A 10,467-nucleotide genomic window follows, 5' to 3' on the forward strand; every position below is an offset into this window, starting at 1 on the left:
GGGGTATTCTTAACCTGTTGGCAATTTCTTTGGGGATAGCGGTTATCCCCTCTCGCGATTGTGGATTCCGGTAGCCCAGTTTCCTAAGAATGGATCTGCCCGTTTTGCTGCCGGTTAGTCTGACATATTGTGCCGTGAGTTTCGCCTCGCACATTTCATCTAGGGTGTTTGAGACTCCTAGGTTGAGGATCGTCTCGGTTGATGTGCACGCTGGTAAACCTAGGGCGGTTTTGACACCTTTCCTGAAGAGGATGTCTACCTTGTCTCTCTCTGCTTTAGTTGTTTTTAAGTACGGGATAGCGTAGGTGATTCTGCTAATGATGAAAGAGTGGACAAGTCTAAGTAGGTTTGCCTCCTTCATCCCCGCGTTTTTGTTTGCTATCCTCTTGAGGAGCCTGCAAGTTTGGTTGGTCGTGGCTTCTAGTCTATTTATTGTTTCAGTGTTTCTCCCATTTTATTGTATCCACATACCCAGTATCCTGATCTTGTCCACCCTTGGGACCGGGGTGTTGTTGACCAGGAGCTGGATATTGACGTGCTGCTTGCTCATGATTAGCATCTCCGATTTTTCCGGCGAGCATTTTAGCCCTATGGGTCTCAGATAGCTTTCCGTTTCCCAGATTGCTCTTTGTAGGATGTCTTCTATTTGGCTATCGCTCCCCCCTCGGTCGACCCAAAGAGTGAGGTCATCAGCGTAGAGAGTGTGGCAGAGGCCCTCTAGCTTTCTGAGTCTTTCTGGCAGCCCGATCATTGCAATGTTAAAAAGGGTAGGGGATAGCACCGATCCCTGTGGTGTTCCCTTGTTGCCCAGCCTAACGTTGTCTCTGATTGTGCCCCCGATTTCTATGTTCACTGTTCGGTCCGTGAGGAAGCTTTTAATATAGTTGTATAGCTTGCTGCCTACATTCAGGTGATTGAGGTGTGACAGGATCGCTTGATGTTTTACGTTGTCAAACGCTTTGCTGACGTCCCAGTCCCACTATGACTCTCGAGTCGCTAGTCTTCCTTTCCAATACTTGTTCTTTGAGTTGTAGCATGACGTCGTTTGTGGATAGTTGTTCTCTGAATCCAACCATGCTGTCTGGATAGAGTTCCTTACTTTCCAAGTATCCGTTGAGCCTGTTCTGTATGACGTGCTCCATGAGCTTGCCTACACAGGAGGTTAACGATATTGGCCTAAGGTTCTCTAGTTTGAGTTCTTTCCCTGGTTTGGGGATGAAGACTAGCTTTGCTTTCTTCCATTCCCCGGGTATCTCCCCCCGCTCCCAACATTTTTGCATCAATGCCGTTAGTTGTTGGAGGGAGTTATCATCGAGGTTTCTAAGCATCTTGTTGTTGACCTCATCTGGGCCAGCCGCGGTTTTTCCTCTGAGCTTGTTTAAGGCAGCTTGGACCTCTCTTATAGTGATTGGTTGGTCGAGCTCCTCGTTGTTTTCGCCACTATAGTGGGGGAATGTTTCGGTGTTTGTTTCCCCTATGTACCTCTCTTTTATCTGGTTGATCATATCCTCCTCCGACCCCTGGAAATTGTGTGTTAGTATTTGCATTTTTTTCCTGGTCTCAGCTTTGGTGTTGTCTGGGTCCAGGAGCTGTCTCAGTAGCTTTCAGGAGGTGACGGAGCTTAATTGCTCGTCTAGTCTATCGCAAATGTCATTCCAGTGTTGTCTGTTTAGTGTTCGGGCATGGCTCTCAATTTCCTTGTTGAGAGCTGCTATTCTCCTTCTCAGGTTACGGTTGCCCCTTTTTTGTGCGAGCTCGGTTTCTGCCTTTTTTTCTTTTGCCACAGTTGTCTCATGTGGCTATCAACCAGTCTTGTTCCTCATCTAATTCTATTTCCTCCTCAGCCTCTTTGCACGCCTCCTTGATGCCATTAGTCCATTCAGCTATGTCGGTGATCTCCCCACAACCCCCTCGTTGTCGCGGAAGGACTGCCAATTGATGGATTTGAGTGTTTTCCTCACACGTTTGATTTTGACTCCATTTTGAACAACGATCTCTACAATTCTGTGATCACTGCCTAGGTTTTCGTTCGTGTTGTGCCATGTAGCCTCAACGTCCGCTCCGATCATGGCCAGGTCAGGGGTGGTATCGTATGACACGCTGTTCCCCTGCCTCGTCGGTGCGAGTGGATCGTTGAGGAGTATTAAATTGCACTGTATCATGGCGTCCCATAATTCCCTCCCCTTTATTTGGGAGTGGTTGTATCCCCATGCTTGGTGTGGCGCATTAAAATCTCCTACTATTACAAGACGCCGCTGCCCTTGTGCCAGTGATTGCGCTTTGGCAAAGAGCGCCCTGAAGCCACAGTCTCTTCTTAGTTTAGGGGAGCTGTAGACGTTCAGGACTAGCAGGCCGCGTTCTTTCCTCCTCTGTGGTATAATTTCCGTTAACACGTAGTCAATCTGCGTACATCCTACATCATGCTGCATGACGGTGATATTTCTCTTCACCAGGGTAGCAGTCTGAGTGTTTGGCGACTGGCCTGGGTACGTTTTGTATCCGATCAGTTTAGCGTTTTTTCCACACTCTTGCAGCGCGATGATGTCGGGACCATCGCGTCCCGCAAGGTAGGCTTGGAGAACGTTTCTTTTTTTTTTTTTGTGAAGCCCCTACAGTTCCAATGCCATATTGTGTTTGCCCTAGTGTTGAATCTGGCCATGATTCAACCTCAGAAGGATTTGCTTTTGCTGTTCTGCCAGTTGGTCCATTCTAGTTCCCATTGGGGTGACTAGTTGGCTGAGCTGGGCTGAGAGTTGGTCTATGCCTCTCCGCGTTACGCTGGGTAGCTATGGCCACCTGTTGTACTACCTCTTTGAGTTGCTGCATGTCTACCTCAAGTTTGTCTACGCTGCCTTCGGCCTTCTCAAGGCCTGAATCGATCTTTTTAACTCGTATTTTCTTTGGCGGTGCAGCCGCCTCTGTCTCGGTTTCGGATGACTTATCGTCCATGGCCTCCTGATGCGCTTCCGGTTGTCTGAGTTGAGCTTTGAGCTCATTGTTCTCCTTTTGCAGCTCGATAACGTGATTACGGAGCTCCTGCATCTGAGCTTGTGTTTGCGCCTGGTAAAGCTTCCATTGCTCCTGTTGCTGTTTCATCATTTCGTGTTGTTGCTTCATTTGTTCTTTGAGCTCCCTCACTATGTCTGAGTCATGGGAATTCCCCGCTTCCCAGCCTACCTTTTTGGTGGGTGGTGCCACTTGCTTCTTGGGAGATGGATGTCAATGGAGATGAAATCGTCGCCGCGCGCCGAACGCTGTATGTGCGAGTGAAAGGGTGCGAGGGGCGCGCGCTTTCACGGGGAGTGAACGCACGACGGAGAACAAACGCGCGTTCTGCGCCGTGCTCGCTTTAGGGCTGCAGAAGTAGGCGTCTCTTTCCTCCTTTACAATCACCATATATGTAGAGCAAACGCGCCTTCTTTCGACGCGCGAGAAGCCGTGGGGGAGGGGGGGGGGGGAGGGGGAGGGGAGGGAGGCGACGTTTAGCTGCGGCACCAAGTACCTATTTATATCAGAGGCTCCGGCAACAGTCACCAACGCCGCACGCATTTTGAGCGAACGCGGGAAAAACGCCGACGGCGTCGACAATAGTTCTGCGTGTTGCCGGTGCTGCTGCATGTCCAAGTTTATACAGCTGATAAAGCTAATATCATTACTCCGTATAGCTCTCTACAAATTTGCTATCGCAATTAATGCTTCGCCTTTCAGGTGAAGCTGCGACAACTTTTTTTCGACACGCGGACACGAGTCTGGGGAACCTAGCGCTTCACAGCTTCGCTGTAAGTACTTATGAGATTTTACGTATCAAAGCAAGGATCTGGGGCTGAATTCACAAAGCTTTTCGTTCGTACGTGCTGCTTGCCATTGGCCAATCACCTTCGCCAATGATATGTCCAACACCACCATAGGCTGATACAAGCTTCTACGAGGAGCTTTAGCGTAAGAACGTTTTTGTGAATCCGGCCCGTGATTGTGAGGCATGCCTAGGGAAGGACTCCAGGATAATTTGGACCACCTGGGTTGTGACGTGCAATTAAACTTAAGTACACGGGTGTTTTCGCATTTCGCTTCCGTCGAAATGCGGCCCCTGTGGCCGTAATTTTACCCCAAGACCTGGTGCTTACACTATAGCCACCAAGCAGCCACGGTAGCTTAATGAACAAAGAATGCCTTCTTTCTATGGATGCAGTCTCGGTCGCTTTCTAAATACCTGCAAGGGGCACATAAAGGTCTTAGCCTCCTAAAGTGCCTCGCAAGGGAGCGGCGGCACTTCCGGGGAGAGCCGTGTTGTCCCTTGCACTTCAACCTCCCTTGTTTGGGCTATCGGAGACCAGTGGCACCCGGCAGGCCTTACAGTCATGATTTCAGCGGAGCATATAGTTCGAGTCAGAGACGGTGTGGCGCTCAACGCCCTCTTTGTTATCGTCGGAGTGGTTTTCCGAGAAGGGGGTGTTTAAGGTTAAAAAGCAGTGCGTAGAGTGCATAATTTAAACTTATCATACTTAATATTTATAGCTGTAAAAATTTATATCTGTAATCTGTACGCCAGATAAGCAGATATTAGGCATGCGTGCTTTCGCACGAGAAGGAAGACAAAGAATACAACAGCGGTGCCGCAGATTCTCGTGATCGGCATCAACTTCCAGAGCGAGTCACCCCTCCCCGCCCCTTTCGTCAGTCGAGACGTTGTGTGGGTGAGTGCTCAACCAGGCTTCACTATGGCTGCCAGCATCGCCCCGCAAAATGCCCAGAAACAGTTGATACCGCCGCCATCGCAAGCACTGCCAGTGCCTCTGGCATCAGAGGAGCCACCGCAGCAGAAGCTGGCACCGGAAGAACCACCGCAGCAAAAGCTGGCACCGGAGGAACCACCGCAGCAGAAGCTGGTACCGGAGGAACCACCGCTGCAGAAGCTGGTACCGGAGGAACCGCCGCAGCAGAAGATGGCATTGGAGCAACCACCGCAGCAGAAGATGGCATTGGAGCAACCACCGCAGCAGAAGCTGGAATTGGAGCAACCACCGCAGCAGAAGCTGGCATTGGAGCAACCACCGCAGCAGAAGCACAACCTTAACTACACCAATATTGACACACTTTTCGACGACGAGGGCCTCAATGCGCCGCCAGCAAAGCAGACCAACTCGGCAAACAAAGGACAGCCGCAGACGCTCAAGAGCGAAGCGGGCAATCCGGCCCGGAAAGATCCCTTACAGCTCGCCCAGACGCTGACCATGAATCGGCAGCGCTTGAAACTTGAAGCCCAACGCAGCCGCCAGCGGTTTGCCAACATGCTCTGCGGCGCGGCTGTCGTCTTAGTGATCGTCTCCTTGCTGGCCATAGTGGGTGCGTCCTTGTTCTCGAAGCACGCCGATAGAGATCTAATGACCACCCAGGAACCGGCCTACAATTTCAGCTCGGAGGACGAGGACAACGAGCCTCCCGATGGTGGTTACGCACGTGCGATGCGGGAAACGACCGATGGAGACTCCTTCAGAGACATGGTTCAGAACGACGCGACAACTACTGGCACCTTCGAAGACAGCGAGATCGTCCAGGTAGCGGAAGATTGTATAGGTGTTTCAAAGGGCTCACAACAAGCGCTCCAAGCAGCCGAAACCGTCATAGCTGGAAGTTTGACCATTGATACCAGCACGGAGGTGGTATCCGGTAGAAATTCTACGTGGCAATAAACGATCGGGATTTACTTGAAGGCGATAAATATCATATAATAAATTTCAGAAAACTGCAGTAACACTCTGAGCACAACGAGGAAGCTTTCTTGCAAAGGTGACGCGTGTGCGTGGTAAAGGATGTTTTTCGTCATGCAAGAAAATATAGAAATTCGGTGGCCTGGATTTCACGCGGAAAGTCTTCGCTTTACTTTAGAATGTTGCGCGAGTTTCGAGCAACTCTTATTTGTTCGTTGCTGTAGACAGTACATTACGCGCTTATCGTATTCATAATGAACTAGTTTCAGCTCCAGAAAAATGCCTGCTTTAACACGTAAGACGATACTGTGCTCAAAAATCATCAAAGAAATAAGCAGTAATGCCTTCAATAATTGGCTTCTTTATCACGCTGCACATTGTATGGCAACAGGCCACGAAAATTCTCTGTATACATAATGAACACAAGTGCCGACTAATCCGCCGTCAAAAATCATTATTTGTCAATAAGTGCGAAAATCACGGAGTTCCGGCACAAGAAGTAAAATGTAGCAAGACGTGGGAGTGGGCTAGTTGCTTCTGCATAACCAAAATAAACTTGAAGCGCAAAGAATCAACCAGTGACGGTATGGGCCAGAATGCCAAGCGTTGTCACTACTTTCTCCTTCATTCTTCAAGTTTATAAGTAAAGTATTCTCTGCATATCTTACCATTCATGTTAGTCAGTCACGTTATTCATACATTCGTACCCTTCCATGCCAATTTGGGTATTTACCAAGTGAACGAGACGCGAGTTTTTGAAAGGTCGAGTTTCAGCGTTACACCACCGCCGCCGACACTTGTGAGGCAATACAAGCTTCGCTTGATGGATGGATGGAGAACTTTATTTGGTCCTGCAACGCTATGGGGTGACCCATAGAATGACTAATCCCACGTCGGGACCGGAAGACTGAGCTTCGAGGCCGCGTCGAAAAAGTGTTTGAATCCACCCAGTGTGGCATATCCCCCTCGTGGGTACGAGCCATGTTTTCAGGCAACAACAACAACAACAACAACAATATCGCGCCGGGGTGCTCCCTGCCAGCAGCCCTTGGTCGGGGTTGAAGCCCTCAGTCCACGACCCATGGCTCTAGTGGAAACGCTGGCTTCAGACCTTGGCCACTCCTGTTTTATCGCTGGTTACATATTTTTCTTGAAAGCCATCTGCGACGGGGACAGAGACCGTCGTCCGCTGTGTTTTCATGGCTTAGTTCGCGTTCATGCTAGCGGTAGCACTAAGGTCCATTCGCTCGCTGATGCTGCCGCGTTTTATCACTCCAACGTTTTGAAGGCGAGTTTCCGTGGTTATTGAGTGATATGTGTTCAGGTTTGCTTGTGCATGCGTGGTACCATGCTTGCCAATTTAGTATGCCTATGTTTACAAGTTTATACTGCCGAGAAAACTACTATCCTTACTTCTAATAGCTGTACAGTAATTCGCGATCGCAATCGATGGTTCGCCTTTCGGGCGATAGTGCGACTTGTTTTATTGTGGTAACTAACTATATATATTCTACTTATATACTGGTGTAAAGCATTGGCAGCGGTTCAATTTACAACAAAGAATCCTTTTTTTATGTTGCTTCGACAATAACACCTATGTAACAAAATTGCCGATGAACTCTCGTTGAAATCTCGCCGTCGCACCGGGGAGACGTTCCAATGGTGTGCAGTCGTGTCGGGGTGCATCGCGCTTGTGTTGCGCTTTAATGGCACGATCCTCGTCAGTGGTATTCGCCAGCCGGCGCTGGTCTCCCCGACGCTTTTGCCCACGTCAGCGCTCCAGGCGGGCGAGCGGTTCGTGGTGGAACTGGAAGTGGCGGCAGCGGCTGCGGCTTCACGTAGTTTTCGCGCCCGTTCACACTTCTGTGTGCGTTGGCGCTCCTTCAATTCCCGTTCTTCTTCCCCCCAGAGAACGGCACGTGTCCGTCCCTTAGCGAGTTCAAAGGGAAACTGCTGATAAGAGCGCCAGCGCGATCTCTACGTCACGAGACAAAGGGGTACATCGATTGGTGGGAGGTGCCACCGCGGAGTATCGCGTGAAAACGGCATCGGTGGTGGCGGGGCGACGGTGAGGGCGAGGGCTGCCGCCAATTGTTGTTCTACGCGTTGTTTTCTCGGCGGACGTGATCCACCAGAACCTAGCCATAGACAGCTTCGCTATAGAAAAAAATAGGGACAGAATCACACTAGTGGTGCGAAGACTGGGCAAACAGCGAAGCTGGCGACCCCACCTAGGTTTATCTCAGATCGGCCAAGTTTTTGCGAGGTTATGCTTCGAGGCTCGGTCCTGTTTTGCGCAAGATCACCCCGGAATAATCGACAGCCCAAGGAGCAACGAACACTCGGTCATTAAAGTATCTGGACGCTTCTGAACGCTCAAACGCTCTTGCTCGGTTTCGCGGGCTCGTAACTCCGGATCTTCTGCGAATCGATGCTGCTTCGGCGGCGTGACACTCGGGATGGGGCCGAATTTTGGCCGCCCCAACTTCACGACGATGGGCTTGGCACGAATACGTGATACCTCGGCAAAGCTAAGGCGAAGCGATGCGGCGCGCGCGATTACGTCACGGCTCACGCAGCTGGGGTGAGGCTCGACGCGGTCGGCGCAGCTCGGGCGAAGCGTTGCTAGACGGCGCATGGTGACCTCATCGCCAGGCGGAAGTTTAGCGGCGTACACTCGACGGACCATTCTCGAGTTTATAGGGACACTAAAGAGAAACAGGAAGTTCAGCTGGAATAACAGAGGGACCTTCAGGAATGCATGCAGTTTTTGTTGGGTGCAAAAATGTGAGTTACTAGCGGATAAATTCGTAAAGAAAGAACAAGTATCTCTTCCTCAATTTCCCTCACCCCAGATTTGGCGATGAAGCAGTGTCGTCACAGATTTCATTGCTCTCAGCGAAACAGAATGCGCCATGATACGTCACCGCTTGTGTAAACGGCCGAGGCGCTGGATGCATCAGGGCTGCATGCATGGTCGCTGTGTTTGCGTTCGCCGCGATGGATACCGTTGCTGCCGCTGAACCTTGCAACGAAGAGCTCGCCAGGGAAGCAGGAATGCATTTCAGCGATAATCAGTGAAACGGAGCGCGAAATGATCCTCCATGCTCGAGCGGTAGGTGTTTCCGCGTGCGATGGCGGTGAGCCGCCGGCCACGCCGGCGAAAGCAGAGCTTCGTTTTCGTCGACGGAAGGCGGTGCGTCCGGTCCGCAAGGCGACGATGTTCCCGACAGAAAAAGCGTAGAAAGTTGCGCACGCACTCGGTATGGTTATTTCGTGGCTTTATTTAATGACATTCAGCACTCACCGAGCCGCCAGTTTGCTGCTGCAGAGGCACCGGTAGGGGGTTTGATGAAGGCCGCATTGAGGGAACAGCTGCTCGAGAAATGACTGGCCTCTGGGGCACGTCAAGATACTTTCCGAGGGCAAGATTATACACATAATCCGAGGGCGAGAAATTCAGCGAGCACACCATCGGTTTCTCTGGCTGTTTTGCCGTTTTATCATCGGCAGAGCACTGAGCCATTGCGAACGCCGGGGAGCCGGGGCTCTCCGCGCGACACCACATGAAAGGACACAATCGAGTCAACACTGCCGCTGCCCCTGAGCAAGCGCCTTGGGCCATTTATACAGCCCTCAACACTACACACACGAGGCATTTTCTGGCTGTTTCCCGCGAAGTCAACGTTTTTCCAGCCACGCAACACGCAGCCAAACACCGTAGAGCGGAACAGGCGCGCGCAACGATGCATTAACGAAAAACGAAACTACGAAACTATCACGACCGCATGTATCTCCATGCCATTTTTTCTTATTTATTTAATTTTGTGCTAAACTTGTTTCCTCGCTTTAAACGGTTTAAAAAGTTGGCAAATGCTGTTTATGTACGTTTAAGGTGTATTTCATTTTGCGTTTTATTGACAGCGATAAATCGCTCTCGACCAATCGCGACCGGCCTGCATTTGTAATCTCCGACGTCACGAACGTGAGTGCGGGAATTTAGAAGGGGCGTCAGCACCCATCCTTCAGTTTTTCGCTATTTTCTCGCTTATTAAACATCTGTTTGCAGTAAGAATGGTATGGCTGTGATCGTGAAAGGATAATCTACCATTTAAGCTCCACTTCCGGTTTCTCTTTAGTGTCCCTTTAAACAGCTTCGCTAGTTCACAGGGATATGTGCCATTGAGCTTGGACCCTTTCTGCACAACCTCCAGGATTGGCCGACATCTCTGGTCTATGCTACGTGGCGCAACGAAGAGCTTAAAGAGCTCCGCTCTATATAAAAAAAAATTTTCACGTGTTGTGGGACTAAGTGTCACAAGATGTCGCTACCGGCTTTGTGACTGGCTTCCACGTTTGCCGTAATCCAATACTTCCGTAAAGTGAAATACATGTATTGACAAGCTAAGACTTTCTAGTGGGCCTCTTCGATTTTCCACTCTCGGCTTGATCCGCCCACCATGTGATGCACCTCCACCGCGCATTTGTTTTAAGCTTGTTTCACATTATGCGATTTTCATCGCATATTACCCTGCTTATCTTTCAGTGCATGCATTTCGCCTTGCCCTATGCCAAGTTTTCTTCTGACTGATTTCATGCTGCGTCCATGTTTTACTGCTTCCTGAATCTTTTCGAAGTTATAATTTTCGGGTATCCCTTACTTTCTTCTTGTTGATCAGTTTCGACAGTTCAGCGAATTGTACCTCATCTCTCGAGTTTGACACTTTCATGTTTTGCCGTTTCTTTATTAGGTCCTTTG

This window comes from Dermacentor silvarum, chromosome 4, assembly GCF_013339745.2.
Source record: "Dermacentor silvarum isolate Dsil-2018 chromosome 4, BIME_Dsil_1.4, whole genome shotgun sequence".
In the NCBI taxonomy this organism is placed as follows: Eukaryota; Metazoa; Arthropoda; class Arachnida; order Ixodida; family Ixodidae; genus Dermacentor; species Dermacentor silvarum.